Source organism: Zootoca vivipara, chromosome 10, assembly GCF_963506605.1.
Source record: "Zootoca vivipara chromosome 10, rZooViv1.1, whole genome shotgun sequence".
NCBI lineage: Eukaryota > Metazoa > Chordata > Lepidosauria > Squamata > Lacertidae > Zootoca > Zootoca vivipara.
In genome coordinates this window covers 37,826,321-37,841,357 of record NC_083285.1, presented here as the reverse complement: position 1 = coordinate 37,841,357, position 15,037 = coordinate 37,826,321, and the positions used below count along the sequence as shown (strand labels likewise).

At 37.9% G+C, this 15,037-nt stretch overlaps 1 long non-coding RNA gene across 3 annotated transcripts in view; it reads right to left on the bottom strand.

Annotated features, from left to right (window-relative positions):
• Positions 1-13,757, bottom strand: part of LOC118091582 (uncharacterized) — a 90,819-nt gene extending 77,062 nt beyond the window's left edge. For 2 of the 3 annotated variants that reach the window (XR_009558271.1, XR_004693399.2), the window contains exon 1: positions 5,912-6,320. This is a non-coding gene — a long non-coding RNA (uncharacterized LOC118091582). Of the gene's footprint in view, positions 1-5,911; positions 6,321-12,821; positions 12,878-13,674 lie in introns of those variants that run through there. The other variant, XR_009558272.1, reaches the window with a different exon arrangement.
• Positions 13,758-15,037: the final 1,280 nt, after the last annotated feature.

Genomic DNA, 15,037 nt, shown 5'->3' with positions numbered 1-15,037 from the left:
TCTGTAACATTCACACCTCATATTTTAAAAGATCATAGGAAGCTGCCTTATGCTGAGCCAGACCACCTCGCTCAGTGTTGTCAACATGGCTTGCCAGTGGTTTCAAAGAGGGGCAGAGGTGTAACTAGGCTCCCTTGCACCCTGTATCTGGCTCTCACTCCCGTGCCTTGCACCCTCTGCAAGGAGGTGAATTGGTGCCTCCCCATATCCAGGAAAAAAATGACATAATTCAATAATCACAAATGACTCTTAAACTGGCTGTGTAACAGCACAAGCCTATAAGTGTCTACTCAAAAGGAAAAATCCCACTAAATTCAATGGGGCTTATTCCCAGGGAAGTGGGTACACAGGACTACAGACTAAATCCAGAATATACATGTTTGTATACAATTTCCCCAAGTATAACACATTTTTGCAAAGCAATTGCCACTAGTATAATGCTTCTGTAATTGTAGTTTCACTAATATATGCATTTCTATGCACACTTTACTCAAATACATGTATTTTTTGTACACCTTACTTGCCGGGTGAACTGCATTGCAAAATTCGGAGAAATGCATATTTCAAGGGATGGCTCCTTTTTAGTTAACATATTGTTCGGAAAACTGCAAATTTGGGTAGGTCACCTTTAAATGTTAATTGAACCAAAAAATTTCACTACCCCTGTAAGGTATGATACTGGAAGATAAATGCTTATCTACCTAGAATGCCAGGAAAATACAAATCCACAAGGACTAAAGCTATCTAAAAATGCACGTTCAATTCACTCTTATAAGGCAGGAAGCACCATCTAAAGCCCTACAAGAATATTCTGTGTTTCAGCCTAATGTGTTTCAAAGGCTTTGTGCAAATCTTCAGCCCTTTCATCCTTCTAGTAGCTTCTAGTAGTTTGGTGGCGATTTCCCCAAGGCTATCCCTTCCAGATACTCTCTTGATGAAATATGTTGGGTGTCTCTCATAGAGAGTATCTCTTTTCTTAACATGGCAAAAGGAGATAAAAGAACCTTTTTAAAAAAAAATGAAAGCAAATCTTGGTCAGACCACACCAGGAATACTGTGTTCAGTTCTGGAACCACAATGTAAAAAGCATATTGACAAGCTAGAACATGTACAGAGAAGGATGACCAAGACCATCAAGGGTGTGGGAACCAAGCCTTATGAGGAATGGTGGAAGGAGCTGGGTCTGTTTAGCCTGGAAAAGAGGAGACTGAGAGGAGAAATGGTAGCCATCTTCAAATATCTAAAGGGCTGCCACATGGAAGATGGAACAAGCTTGTTTTCTCCTGCTCCGGAGGGTAGGACCCAAACCAATGGATTCAAGTAATAAGAAAGAAGATCCTGACTAAACATCAGGAAGAACTTTCTGGTGGTATCAGCTGTTTGACAGTTGAACCTTTGGGAGGTTATGGACTCTCCTTCATTGGAGGTTTTTAAGCAGAGGTTTGGTGCCTTCCTGTGTGGCAGAGGGTTGGACTTGATGACCCTCAGGGTCCCTTCCAACTCTGCAATTCTTGATTCCATGATATCTCACATGTGAATATCTGTGTGCATGTATAATTTTGAACATCATTCAGCCACAAAAATGTTTTCATATAAATATGACTTTGGTGGTATTAGATGTAGGAATTTATTTATTTTTTAAAAAAAGAATTCTAAAAAATGTAGGTTCAAGCAATGTTACATTAAGCAAGCTAAGAAAAATAAGAAACAATGATTAACATAGCATTACTTTTATGTGAACAACACATTCCTGTGCCTTTGGCTCTCTGTATGGTTTATAAACACATGCCACAACAAGATTATATGTCAGAAGCAGAAAACAATATGGCACCACAAATTTTAAAAGCAAACAACAAGCAAATAAGACTTGGTTCATAAGCATAAGGGAACATAAGGAAGCCAAAGTGTAGGAATAAAGTATTTCCCTTTTGTCATAGATTAGTGGAGAATGAGTCAGTGATGAAAATGATGCACTCAGTCTCCAATAGAAGGGTGACAGCTGAAACACTTAAACAGCATCTCCTGCTGGTTAATCAATACTTCTGTATTTGGCAGCAGTTAACTAAGACAATGTAATTCTATCACTTTATCTTTTTAAGTAGACACATGGAACATTGGCCATTATGCTCAAGACACTGAAATTGGCATACACCATGAAGTGAAGTGACAATGAAAACATGAAGGCACTGTTGGTTTGAATTTTGCCATCACTCACCCCATATAATTATGAAGGATTCCCATTTGGGTACTCTCACTTCTAGACATTAGCTGGTACATTGTAGATTTGTGATAAGTAAATTTTAGTGGGTTGTTGTTACACACACAGATGTGTGTGTGGTGTGGTGTGTGTGTGTGTGTGTGAGAGAGAGAGAGAGAGAGAGAGAGAGAGAGAGAGAGAGAGAGAGAGAGAGACAGACAGAGAACTCCAGTAATCTGGATCTCCACATGTTGACTGTTATTAAACCAGAAACTAAGGGTGTAATCCTATTATCCATTATAGGAGTAATCCCCACTGAACTCAATGGGACTCACTTCAGTGTAGACATGTATAGAATTACACTGTATGTGATCAAAGTGCCAATACATTCCTAAATTGTCGTTATTTTAAGGTAAAGATGTTTACATAGTAAATATTGAAAGGTGTTACAATTCAGATCCCATTAAAGTCTGTAGCAAAACTTTTCCTGATTTTTAAGAAGTTATGTTGTACTTATTTTCATTTTGACCATTATTAAAATCCAATAGAGAAGCCATTGATACTATCCTGTCAAATACTGCTATCCATCCAGCACCAAAAATAAAAATAAAATAAGTTCTCAAAAGAGCCACCTTCTACAGTCCATTTAACAAACCACCTAATTAAGTTTCCCACCTTCTCTACACCAGCAACTTTCACTGAACTTCTTGAAAATTAAACAGTATCTCAATATGTCTGTATGAAAATACTTCAAATTTACAGAATCGTAGAATTGTACAGTTGGAAGGTACGCCAAGTAATCTAGTCCAACCCCCTGCAATGCAGGGATCCAGCCCACAGCCATCCCTGGGTGGGCTCGAACCACTAACCTTCTTAAATGATAAAAATGGGGAACAGATTTAAGTGGCATATCAAGGTTAGCAAGTGCTTTAAATAAACCCTTATATAACATTAAACCTACTATACTGGTAATTATGACATTCATAGCTGAACTTATTTTGGTCTCCAAAGTGGTGCCTAGGTATGAACCAGTGATCTAACAGCAGCCAATTAGCTGTTACCTTTCACTTCTGTCGCCTTTATGTGTTATGGGTTCTTTTAAAGAGAATAAAAGATTTCCTCTAAAGGGCTGTTTTTGTACAATTACCAACAAATTCAAGCTTTTCTTTGTTTATAATGCCAACCATCCTATCAGGCACAACACTGCAACTGGCTGTCCTTACAGAAGTGGCAATCTTAACTAGCCAACTCATTATAGAGCAAAAAACTGTGAAGTATTGCTGTGCTTTTTAGCTATGCTAAAAATACCAGATCATTTTCTCTGTTAGCTTGAGATCACTGTTACATTATCCTGGTGTACAGAACCCAAACAAGAAGCCAAACCAGTAATTTCCATCCAACAGAAAAGAAATATTACTGTTCCTTTCCCTAAAAAAAAAAACCACAATACTTTGTACAAAAAAATAAATAAATCCTTTTAACCACAGTAGTTCCTTGTGAAAGAGATTCTCTAATACATGAAAATGCAAGGGCCATTAAGTGTCATACAGGCAGACCATTTCTAATAGTAACAAAATCTGATAGTATTTGAGTTCAGGGAACTTGCATAAGACTAAAACAGTGAGCTTCTTTCAGAAGAGCAAAAGTACTCCTAACTGCAAATCTTTGTATAACCACTGATAATGGAGTAGGACACAAACAGTATCAGATAAAGCAGCAGGGACCCTTTTTTTGGCCTCGTGGAACAAATACACACTCAGAACTAATCTATTATATATTCAGGTAGAGAGATGGAATGGTAGTCATTCATTGTCAATCTACATGCCGTCTCATCACCAGTTAGCAGAAATGAAATACTAATGCAAGGCAAAGTGAATGCCAATTTCCTTCTTTTTGATCCAAGTTTCAATGGTTCTCTAAAATAATAGATAGCTGTTTGCCGAGACTGGCTTGTTCCATACCATTAATTCAGAACAAAACATATTTCGAGTGGGGCGGCAGTGTTTACTTCTACAAAATGATTAATTGCATGCCACCATTTACCATATGGATACAAAGACATTTAGTCACAATTTTGGACATAAATCAAGGTACATGCTCTTAAATGTAAAAAAGAGAGAAAGTGCCTTGGTTCCTAAAGCAGCATAGATTGAGGTCAGATTAGCCATAGCAACCAAGATCAGTCCTTGGGCACCCATGAAGACTTAGCAATCACTAAATGAGCTGAGATCTCTCTTTATCTTCTGTGGTGTGAAAGCCAAAATTAAAAAGATTATATCACCCTGTTCGCATCACAATAGGTTTCACAATGAAAAGTCACTTCTTTCCTTTGAATCACATCAAACAAATAGCATTCATCTCAAGCTAAAATGAACAACTTTCAAAGTAAATTGAATCTCCTTAGCACAGCTTTCCCCTGCTGAACCATATTTACATAACAATATATCACAGGAAGCTCAGAATGAATCTTGCAAATGGGCAACTGAATAAAATGCATCCCTCACATTGATTACTGTACACTCAAGCTTTAAATTGCCTTCCTTTTTCTTTCATTAAAAATCTCCAGTAGTTTACAATAAATAGAAAGTACTATAAAGCTCACAGTGTCAAAGTTAGTCTTTGTTCCTGTATGGGAGTCACACAGTAAATTTATATTTGTAAAGGGATGGCATGCTGTAGCAAATCCTAGGCTTTTGAGATAAGGAAATGATGGCATCTGGTTTACAGTCAATTTAAAAAAAAGCACCAATGCAGATTCACCTCCCCTCATGTTCTTTTAGCTGTCTAACTTTATGCCTCAATTTGTTTCTCCAGCATTTCCACTCTAGATTTCCAATTTTGTGTTCCAAAAAGAAATGCTGTTTACTATACTTTCCCTCTAACAATTATGGCTTATCCGGGAATACACATTCAGTAAGTTGTTTGTAGCATCCCCACAGCACATCAAGAGAAAATACTTTAAATGTATTTATTTACACAGATATTTATATATATATATATATATATATATATATATATATATATATATATACACACACACACACACACACACACACACACACGCTTTGTTTCATTTTGTTAATGCTCAAGTTGATTATTAATTTCTTTAAGTCACTGGCTCTTTTAAAGTACAGACTGCACATGCCTCTGTTTTCCTCGAAATTGTTGAGAAAGCAATGTATTAAAGTTTAAAGGTTACACCTGCATTAAAAATATATTCCCAGAATAATGTCTTCTTCCTGCTGCAGTGGTTCATGTAAATTATACTATTTGAACTCCGCAGGGAAGCTCGTTAATTTTTAAAACTCTCTGAACTCGGTACAGTTAGGAGTATAAAAATAGTTAAAAATTGGGTTTGATGGAACACAGTTTTAATATTGTATATGTATGGCAGGTGCAAAGAGGCACTTTACCCCGCTGAACCGCAATGAATAAATACTGCTCATTGTGACACAATCCCCCTGTAAAAGAAAGCATCACAATGCATTTTTTAAAAGTGAGTGCTAGAAACATTTCTAATTAGATTAGTCACCATCTCAAGAGTAGGAGTGGGATGGAGTTGTGTTTTTATACTAGCAATGCAGAAACTGATTGGGGGGAAAACCTAGAGTCTGGCATCTTTATCCTTAAACAGTTTCATTTAAGCAGTTTCATTTAAAGCTAACGGATTCTAATGTGTCTAAAACCTTGAGAAAACAAATCATTCTTTCTTACCTAAACTTGCAAGTGGACTGAGGCTTCTCCATTGTCGTCACCTTCCGTGCCCCCTCTTCCCACCACGGAGACTGGAGGTGCTGCTGTGTTCAGTGCACTATGCCTTGGTTATAGCTGTGACAACTAAGCTGCCTGCTTAGACCAGCAAAGGAGGGTGTGTGTGTGCGCGTAAGGGAGCGAGGGAGAGGGAGAGCATATGTTTGCGTGCGTGCGTGTGTGCCTCTGTGAAGAAAGTGAAAAGACAGCCTGCTGACTTCTAGACTGGGAACCTCAGTCTCAGGCCAAGTCAGTGCTGAATAGAAATGATCAAAGCTTTGCCCCTCATCTCAAGGCAGTTGAGATTGCATCCCCCCTGCAAAAGTGGGACTGTCTTAGGGCTTCTCATGAAGAAACCTCTTAACCAAAGCAGACCTTTTCCATATTGGCTGCTGACTGCCCAGCAGAATACAGGTACCTATTGTTCCTGAGACAGATATGCAGCCACTCAGACTCTGACAGATCTCAACAAACCAGTGAGCCTGCCTTTATTTTAACTCTTTATTTACTCACACACCACTTTCATAAATTAACCACCCACAGCTCTCTTTATAACCCACAGAAGAGTAGGGGGAATAAAATCAATGGTCAATTGCTAGGCTTCCGTGACAAAACCAGAGAATGAAAAACACATCTACTTGATTTATAAAACACACACTCAATGATATGGGGGGATTAAATGTAGGCAAAATGAATAACTGATATTACTCTTTGGGCATATTTAGAAGTCAACATGATCATTACTCTTCCATGAATAATCTTTTTGTTGTTACAAGAGTTTGACACATATACTATTTAGGGGAGGGGGACTTAAATTATTTGTTCTATTTATGGCCTGATATATATCTTAGCATACAAAATATTTTCTAATTCCAATTTACTACCTGGTTATATCCCAAATGATATTACCATTGAATGGGATACATTATTCAGTAACAAATACCTAGATTTTCACTTTCAGTGACCTGTATCTCTGCGCAATACATTTACATCTTTGTCTAGAAAATATTTATATTTTGTGAGATCAGGACAGTGGAATATTTTCTGTATCTGATTCCAAAGGCAGACATGTTCCCTTGCAAGTTCCCTTCCAATATAAGCCTCCCTCCAAATAAATGTTAAGAATTCATTTACAAGAACAAAATAAGAAAAGCTCAAATTCAAGCATTGGATTTAAACCCACCCGAAGAGACAACATTGCACTTTTTTATTTTACAGAGATAATTTCAGGTCAGGTCTGATGAGCTTTTTAGTGTTTATACTGAGTTTCCTTTTAAACCAAGTTAGAATGCTATTTGAAAACAGATTCTAATGAATGAAACCATCTTCAGATTTTGTATTTATCTTGGCCTAACCCAGAATGATGCAAAGGTTCTTCTTTTCATGGATGGTTACTTTCCTTTGGATCATGAATTGGTTTTCAGAAGTATACAAAAAAAGCAACTTTGGATACTATGTGAATTCTTCACACCTCTCTCTCTCTCTCTCTCTCTCTCTCTGTGTGTGTGTGTGTGTGTGTAAATGTGAACACTCATGCATACATGTGAGCATACAGAAATCTACATTCCTCTGTGCTTGACAGAAGAAACCAGAGTTCTGATTATTTATTTATTTTCAGTGAAACAACGGTAAGAAGAAAATAGTTTTATTATTCAATGAAATGTATCACAGTGGAAATATTTTTCATTATACAAAAGAGAGTGGTGAGTAAATAGCATTGTTTCCTGGGTCAGAGAACTTATACATTGAGAAATGCTGTGAAATGTCTTCACGGTTAAAATTTCAGACAAAATGTTTCAGCAAAAGTGTGGTTTTTATTTTATAATACAATATGATGAAACGAGAATACTTTTTGGGGGGGAAATGTCCTCTTAAGAAGTATGGTATTTTAAATAACTACCTTTATTATAGAGACCTAATAAAGAAATTTGTAAGGGAAATACTACTAAATTTTACTCAGAGTAGTCCCTTTGAAATTACACAGCCGAACTTTGTCATGCTAATTAATTTCAGTAGGTCTACTCTAAGTAAAATGTAGTCGAATACCACTCCAGATTATAACTTTCTCATAAACATGATGCAATGCTACCATCTCACTTTTTTCAATGTAGTAAAGGCTAAACCATTTATGGTGGAATGAATGATCTGCTGTAAACATTCCAAACCATATATAGTGCCAAATGTTAATTACATTCGTGTCCTGCTCTTCCTCCAAGGAGATGAGAGCAGCAAGATTTGGCATCTCAACAAGCTTTTGGGGCTGAGACAATGATTTCTCAGATCCAAGCCGAGCTCTAGCATCACTGGATTTCAGTAGTGATGTCTGCTTTGAAAATAATTTCTAAGAGCTTCAGACTATCTCCTTATGTAGAGGTGGCACTGTTCAATTAAACAATTATCAAGGACAAGTAGCACTGAGATAGCATCTCGAATGGAAGCATAACTTTAGAGCTGCCTGATGGCTTAAGTTTTATCTAGTCCAACCACTATGCAATGACAAAATTTCTTAGGGCGCCCTGAGACTTGCCCATCCCAGCTGCTATTATAATATGCAGAGAATGGTAATTCTCAGCTTGCTTGGCTAGATGGGCTTTGACTTTTACTTGCTATCCAGACACTTCTTGTTCCACAGCTAGAACCCATTAATGTTCTACTGTTTAAAGTCTGGTAGTTCTTTACATCTAGGAGTGAACCCTGAGGAGCACATTCAAAACACATTCTATGCTATATCTATGTAGCCATATATATTCTATCAAAAGAACAGGAGATGTACTATCACAAGAAAGGCAAATGCTAACATCAGACAAGTCTGCTAACCCTGTTATCAATCATCCTGCACCTATCTAGATAAGGCTCTACTAATATTTATGCTATGAAACCATGATGCCCAAAATATCCCCTTAACATGAGATTTCTGCAGCTATTCTACCAGAATGATATATATTTCCTATGAATCGATCAGACTATGCACATCCTAACATTATTTGTGCATGCACACAAACAGAGGAATGTTCGTTCCCAAGCTATTCTAGACTATGTTCACTAGAAATACATGGACAGGGCTAATTGCTTGGGTCTTCCTCAACTAATCAGCATGCTTGTTCTGAGCAAAACAGAAAAAGACCCCAGGGAAGTGCGTATGTGAAGATTACCTTCGTTTTAAACAGATTTGCAAAGAGAATGACAATGACCTGAAGGCACGTAATACCATGATACTGTTAGACTACCTAGGAACTGTACTACTTTGAGGTCTTTGCAGGTGAAAGGGTGTAAAGTGGGCCGGCTCTAAGGCAAGGCTGGGTGGCGCAGGGCGCCAGGGCGCCAGGGGGGTGCCACGCAGTTGCGCCCACTGCAGTGGCGCTGTGCCTGCCAGACAGCCGCAGTGGGAAACTGGGCGGGGGGCGCCAGAGCAATCTCCGCACCACTGCGCCAAGGTGCCCGATATGCTTAAGACGGCCCTGAGTGTAGCACAGGGCCATCTCTACCATTCGGCAAAATCAGGCAACTGCCTTAGATGGCAGTTACATAGATGCATAGGCAACAGCACACTGAGTGCCCTTCTTCAGCTGCCTGCCTATTCCCTTCTGTTGGAGAACAGACCTGTTCTGTCCTACTGCCTCAATAAGATATTATCCCATCACCAGTCTTGAAGTCTGATTCAGCTGCCATTCCAGTCAACCTCTAGAACAGGGTATCTTGTCTGCCTCAGGCAGCAAAATACATTGTGGTGACCCTAACATGGCATGCAAACAAACTCAATTTGCTTTCCAAACAATCTAGTCACGTTCCCACAATGCAAGTCCCCAATAAACACTTATAACCAATATCCTTTCCCCAGGAAAAGTAGAGTAGGAAAGTTGACAACAGTTCTTAGTGTATTATTAGTATATTCAGGAAATATTATTATTATTAGTAGTAGTAGTAGTAGTAGTAGTGTTTATTAAATTTATAAATCAGCCCTCATCCAAAGGCCACGGGGTGGTTTACAAAAGAAAAACACAAAATATATTTTTGCAAAAAAGTTTGGCAAGAAATAGTTTTAACTATTTTTGAGGTTGCTATGTTGGTTGTTATTGATAATTTCACCGTTTTATGGTCTTTTGTGATATTTATGGCACGTCGTGTTTTATTTATTAAAAACCACCTTGTAGGAAAACAACGCTAAAAGGTAGCCTAGAAATCTTTTAACTAATCAAATAAAAACAGAACAACAAAATCAAAAGCTTAAAAGGGGTCAATAGGGAATTTAGTACAACTCCATGTGCAAGTCAGAATACCCCATTGCAAAGACGGTGCAGGTTTTCTTATCTTTCAATAAAAATGACTCTGCAGCTCCTTCTGGCACCTGGTGGCAGCCCAGTCTTAAGAGATGGTACACTAGACAAATGTGTGTGTATGCTGATCTATGCGCACCACTGCACCATTACCACACCACACAACCACCTGAGAGGTGCCAGAACTGAATTCTGGTGAGTTCGGGCTGGAAAAAAGCCCTGCATACACCCATTATTTTAAGTTACACATTTTTAAAAGTGGTAGTGCAGGTAAGAGAAATTGAATCTGATCCTGACTTCACTTTCCACAGACAGAAAGACCTCTTCTGCCAATGGAAGACTTTTGATCCAGAAGACAGATCCTGTTGGTAAGAGGAGAGAGGTGCCTTTTGGCATTCTCCTTTCACCTACACACTGCAGTGCCATCTCCCACACTTTTCTAAAGTGTCTCCCCAAAATCCAGCGGGAGGTAGTACTGGGAACTCCAGGGGGAATGAGCAGACGTCACCCTCCCTCCACCAGCAAATAAATCCCCTGAGTGAGAGTGAATTCTGGATCCAACCTACTGAATTGCTGAACTTTCATTGTGAATTTGGAATGATATGTTGCAGAGTAAGGCTGCAGTCTTATGCTGTTATCAAAGAGTTTGCCTATTAAATTCCACAAACATGCATATGGCCGGTTGCAACAAATGCTTATCATAATTAACAATGAAGTTCACATGATGTGATGACAACTCAACCCAAATAGAGGTACAATGCTATTCGTGAACCAAGGAACAAGCATGAGTAGTATTTCTCTTAGATATTCTTCAGGATTTATTTTGATTGTTTTCTGCAAATTTCAGCCATGAGCATAACCTGCTTGAAAAGGTTTGGATATTTCCCAGAAGAAATATAAAAATAGGGAGGGAAATACCTACTTTTATTGCATAATATACTCGTACACAAAAATGTTACCTGAGGATACAGTTACAGTATTCCCGTAGCTAACTCATAATGCTATGTGCTTTCCTACAAAGGCGCTTACTTATATCTAGGATCCATTTGCCCTCAAGGAAAGTTTTAATGAATTAGCAGCAGCCTAGATCTAGAAAAATATTACATATCAAACACAGAAAGAAAATGCACAGAATTACATCAGATTCATTCAGGTTTTTGCAATGGGAAGTCTCAGAACATGTTTTCCAATATTAACCTTAATTAACCTTTTATCTCACTGTGTAAATCTGTATTATTCAAAACTGTGAACTCCCCTCTATAGGTTTAAGATCACTAATGTGGCATCTCCTTGTGCATATAACTTATAGAATGAATGGTATGTATTAAAAAATAATAATATTAATAACAAAATTAAAAGTGCAGGGAGAGAACAAATGTATGGTGTTTGGATAGGCATAAACTCTTAAAGATTAAAACCTTTAAAGGCTAAAATAAATGTTTTAGTCTTTGATTGAAATCCTGAAAACATTTGATGCAACTTTAACCCCATTGGATTGTAGACCCATTAAAATCAATGTACCTTAATTAGTCATGACCAACCAAAGTCCATTGATTTCTGTAGGTCTACTCCGAATATGACTTAGCTGGATACTGCCCATTGATTCCAGCGGGATTCAAACAGCATGGCTTTACATTCAATTGCAGTCTTTATTGTCTAGGCATTATCAAAATTAGTGGCAGATTCCACATGAAGAAATTTTTTAAAAATCATTAATCAGGGTTAAACTTTAATAACAACAATAGCAGGTAAACACTGGACTGAAACAAGTAAAATAAAAGTTGAAACCCAACCACTTTCCCTGTTGAAGTCTATTGATAGCAATGATTCAAACCCAGCATAAATTCATTCCCCCAAACTCCCTTCTGATGTGACTTACAAAATAGATGTGTTCCCCCAAACAAGTGCAACAACTGGCCTTTTAAATATCATTAATATAGAAATATGGTTTAGGATCCCGCATTATTTCCGAGGTACTACTAAAAAAGGTTGGAAAGATGGAAAGAATAGAACAGCAAGATTATAGGCAGCTGCTATATTTTAATTCAGAGAACCACTATCAAAAGTGCTTGTCATATTGACACGCCTATCAGCATTATCTTTTTGGTAGATAGTATCTTCAGAAAGTCTCATTGCAGTAGGAATCATCACTATGTTGATGATAACCTTTCCCTTGCTCTTAAAAATTACAACTTCTTCCAGTATTCTCAGTTGTTTTTACACTTGTTTCTCAGCTCTTTTCAGGTATTCACTTTGTTCTAAATACAAATGTACAATTCAGAAGCTGTTAGGTATCTCTACCGAATATTGTGACCCAAGGGGGTGTGTTGGTATGAGATATGTGCAACAGCTTCCTGGTTTTCAGTTCTGTTATGCTACCAACACTAGCCAGGACCAAGAGCATATTCAGAATAAAAACAGTACAATAATTGAGCATTCATGTAAATCAATCAACCTCTCATTTCATACTGCATACAATATAGTTGGGCAGAAGAGATTATTCATTAACATTGTGTTGCATGCAATTTAGATTCTCCTTCTCCCCTCCCCTCTCCCCCTGCCCTAACTATCAAGTTGTATGAGTATTTATTCTGACCTACCTTATAAGCTTTGTTCTGATGAAGTTACTGGTCTGGAAAAGCCATGTGTAGAATACCTTGAAGAAAATAAATACAAACATTCAAAAACTGCCCCTTTAGTGTCATCCTGCCCTACACAGTATAGCTAGTCTTATCATCAACATCAGATAAAAGTCTGAATACAATATCTGTCAATGAAGCAAGGTAATTCAAACTGTTTTTCCAAGGTAGTGCTATATAGAAAAAATTTCAAAAGCAGTTTCATTTCACTCCGCAGATCATTGATTTTCATGAAATGCCTAAAAAGCAACATTGAAATTGGTGTCAAATCATATCATTTATTTATCACTGAAATATTTACCGGTATTTCTGCATTTTCAAAAGTTTGCACTGCCAGGATTTGGGCTGGAGTTTTTGTTCCAGTTAAAACCCATAAGTCTACTACAATATCTAAATGCTTTCACAAGAAATACTACCTTCTGAACTTTGCATGTCACTGCAATTATACTTTAAAACTCTTATTGTTCCAGGTATCCAACCTTAGCAATAAATTTTATTTATCTGAGTCACATGCTAAAAGTTAAGCTACAGGAACATGGTGCTTTGAAAATGGAAGTAGTTTAACTTGGGGTTGACACAACCCATTTACAGTTGCACCTCAACAATCTCTGAATGGCCCCTGTATGTCCAGTGCCACAAATGAATAAATTGGACAAAAACAACAAATTATACCTCAGAAAAACAATCAAAATTCACACCTGCCTTTTAAAAGACCAGGATATCTAGGGAGAAGCAATAATTCCTATTAGATGCAAGACACAAAATAAAAATCATGTTTAAATGCAGTAAACAGTATTCATAATTGTTGGCTTACCATTGTTTTCTTTCTCTGCAAGCTTTGAAATGAATTCTGAAGAACTGGGACTTCAGGAGAGCTAGGACTGTCTTGTTGCTTCTGTCAGAGCTTCGGCAGCAAGTGCAGAGAAAGCCTAAAAGCTTTCCTTGTCCTTTGCAGGACCAGAGATGCTGCCTACAGCCCTTGTTTAGCTCATCCGGTGAATCCAGTGGCAGTTGCCTGTTGTCCAAGCAGGTCCGTGGGGGCTATTACAACTACAGTCACCCTTCCTTCCTTCCTTCCTTCCTTCCTTCCTTCCTTTTTATTTTTTTATTTTTTTTGTCCTTGCCAGCCTGTGTTCTGAAGGTTTCTTTCCTTTTGCATCTATTTGCTTTTGGATTGGAGGGAGAGGGTCGCAGATTTTTTAATCTGAGATCAAAGGCAGACACGTAACGGGGGTGAAACATTGCTTTCGCAGTTGTATTCAGCTCCCCGAGTGACCGCATTTCTGGAAACCTCATGGTGTTCCTCACTGCATAAGCTCTAAGCTTTCTCTGTGATTACCAAAAAAATAAAAAGAAAGGTATGATGAAAAATTTAAGCAAATGAGATTTCCCCTACAGCACTGCCATCTCTCTGTCTCTCTGTCTCTCTGTGTGTGTCTCTGTCTCTCTCTCTCTCTCCTCTGCTGTCGAATAGTAACTATCTTAGCAAACGAAAGCGCTTAATAAAGCCATGGTCAGACTGCTTACACCTGGCATTTGCTGCGATAACAAATCAGAAATGATAGCATCATACAGATTTATGATTTTTTTTTTTTGCCCCCGCAGTCACAAACATCAGACGTTTACTTTATAAAGAAACCTTTTAGATTCTCCCTGCCGTTTCCATAGTGATCTCATCCCCCCCCCTTTATCACAGATTGGCTGAAGGACCTGCTACCCTTTGTACATTAAAAGGCTTGTGTGCTCCCGACTGTCGATGGGATAGGACTGGAGCTACTTCCAAAGATGGAACAATATACTTTATTTAAGCCACACACAAAAAGCTTTCCATAATATTTGCATCCCCTCCACAGAATGGTGAGGCAAAACATGATTTTTGTCAAAATGTACACAGTTAAGTTACAACCGTTACATTCAAACGTTATCTATGATAACAGATATTTAAGTGGTCAGAATACATAAAACCATCTCTTTTCAAAAGTTTTAACATGGCATGCATTGGTCAAAATGTCACTTTTATTATTCTAACCTCATCCACAGACAATGTTTAAATTAGTGTTATTATTATTTATTAATTTTCTTTGCTGTTTGTTTTTTAAAACAATAATCTGTTTAAAAAAGAGAGTTGTGCTATTATTCAGGGACAAGTCCGCTTTGTCCTGGATTGCAACACTTTC